The sequence below is a fragment of the Microtus pennsylvanicus genome, chromosome 4, assembly GCF_037038515.1.
Source record: "Microtus pennsylvanicus isolate mMicPen1 chromosome 4, mMicPen1.hap1, whole genome shotgun sequence".
NCBI classification, from domain to species: domain Eukaryota; kingdom Metazoa; phylum Chordata; class Mammalia; order Rodentia; family Cricetidae; genus Microtus; species Microtus pennsylvanicus.
In genome coordinates, this window is record NC_134582.1 from 96,673,596 (window position 1) to 96,676,306 (window position 2,711).

Here is a 2,711-nt window from a genome sequence, read left to right on the forward strand (position 1 = left end):
GTTATGCTCTTTTCCCTGTTCCACTTGACATGCCCATACTCACACCACCATACATAAACATAGATATAGGCACTAAATACAACATTATAAATAGATTAAATAAGAATATACATACACAGCCGGGTGGTGGTAGCACACGCCTTTAATCCTAACACTCAGGAGGTAGAGGCAGAGGCAGGAGGATCTTTGTGAGTTCGAAGCTAGCCTAGTCTACAAGAGCTAGTTTCAGGACAGGCTCCAAAGATACAGAAAAACCCTGTCGCAAAAATCCAAGAGAGAGAGAGAGAGAGAGAGAGAGAGAGAATATACATACACATATATAAGTTAGGATCTGTATGTGAAAGGAACCACATGTGAGGTATTGTCTCCTTCAGATTGCCTTATGAGAATTCTGTGACACATTTTCTTAATTGCTAATTGATATAGCAGGTCCCAGCCACCAGTGGGTGGTGCCATCCTTGAGTGGGAGGGCCCAGCAGGAAGCAAGTCAGTAAGCAGGGTTCCTCCATAATCTCCACTTCATTCCTGTCCTGAGTTCCTGCCTTGGCTCCCTCCAAGACTGACTAACTTGGAAGCCAAATAAAGCTTTTCCCACCCTAAGTTGCTTTCAATCAGTATTTTATCAGAGCAGCAGGAAAGCGAATGAGGACACTGTGTTTGCCTCAGCCGTGAAGTCAGGAATAAACTGGTGCCAATGAAACTGCCAATACCTCATTATTGTTAAGACAGTGACGTGTCCATCTGTGTTTAGGACACAGTGTGCTCAGGACATCCATGGTGCCTTACCCCAAATGGCAAGTCTCAGAAAGGGCAAAAGATGTTAGAAAATGTACTACCTAACAAGATAATAATGTGCCCCCATCTATTCATATAGCCACCCCCCACCCGGCAGTGGGGGGAGGAGAACCTTAGTCATCAGAGAAAGGGGCATTAAAACTACATTGAGATATCATTTTGACACAGCTGTCAAACGTTGGTAAGGATTTGGGGAAAGGGTAATTGGTGCACACTGCTTGATGGGATGTAATTCAGTCCAGCCACTGTATAAACTGGCGTGGAGGGTTCTCAGAAGGCTTAAAATAGAATTACCATATGACCCAGCCTTACCACTGTTGTATGTCCCTGAAGGACTCTGAGTCAATGTAGCCCAGAAACACTTTCACATCCGTGTTTACTGTAGTGCTGTTCACAACAGCCAAGTTACAAAAACAGCCGAGCTGCCTTGATAGGTGAAGAAAAAGTGATCTATAAAACAGTGAGGTTTTATTAAGCCCCAGAGAGGAATCAAATACCTTTATTAACTAGAAAACAGATGCAACCTGAGATTAACATTAAACAGAACGCACCAGACTCAGTTGCAAGTTTTTTCTCTCTTTTTGGGGCACCTGGATTATACACAGCACCTAGAATAATTTTTATATACATGACAAGAAAGCAGAAGTAAGACTGTCTGGGGAAGGAAGGAAAGGACTAGCAGAACGGGGAGAGAGTAAGGGGAGGGGGTGGAGGAAAAATATGATATGCTTGAAAGAAAAAGTCTTTATGAAAATCATCACTATACATAATACACAAAACATGTACCACTTTTTATATTAAATCTTGATGAAGACAAAAACAGTCAATTCCGGCTAGAAATCTGAGATCTCTCTCTTCGAAGCTAACTGTATTAATTTGTGAACAGTGCGCGCGCGCACACACACACACACATACACACACATATACACGCTTGCTTGTTTAGCTTCTGTATTCCCAATGACTTGTAAACAGCACACACACACACACACACACACACACACACACACACTTGCTTGTTTAGCTTCTGTATTCCTATTCACTTGTAAACAGCACACACACACTCACACTTGTTTGTTTAGCTTCTGTATTCCCATTCATTTGTAAACAGCACACACACACACACACACACACTTGCTTGTTCAGCTTCTGTATTCACAGGGCCAAACCCAGAACATATTTTTAGCATCTTTCGCAGCAGCCACAGGCAAATGAGAACCCAACCAAAATACTGTACTTCAAGGGTAGATCTGTTAACCAGCTCATTCAGTTCAAACCTCTTGTCCCCACACTGGCAATCAGGAACAGGTAAGTGAACCTAATTACAGGGAGGTCAAGAAGAGAGAAGAGTAATGAGAGAGAAGCCAGCTGAATGTGATGTGTCCCCTTCCCTAGTGAGGCCCACATGTTGCCCCCAGCTGGAGAGTAATTGGGCGCCTCTCCTCAGCTCAGACCACAGGATCATCTCACCTGCATTGACAGCTCATTGCAAGCACCAGTGCCTCCTCCCTGCCCATGGCTGGGTTTTCTTTCCTCTTCTCTTCAGTCCCTACACTGCCACATCTATCCATGTAAGCACAGGGGGTTCCAGAACCATGGCCCTTGCCTCTGAGAGTCACGCTTGCTCTCTGGAGGGTTTTTCTCTGTCTGCAAAGACACTCGGTCTTTCCAGCACTCTGAGAAGAAACTCTCTATCCTCTGCTTCCTTGGAGCCCTTTCTGACCACTCAGAAGTTGTCAGCCTAGGCCTACAACCCAACATAACCTAGCTTGTTCAGAGACTGGGCAACTAAGCTGTTCTCAAAAAACAAATACAGAAAGAGCGGGAATTCCAGGAGGCCCATATTCCATCACAGTGCCATATTTCTCTGACAGTCTTTAATCTCTTTGTCTCAAGTGCTGTTTCTTGTCAAATTACTC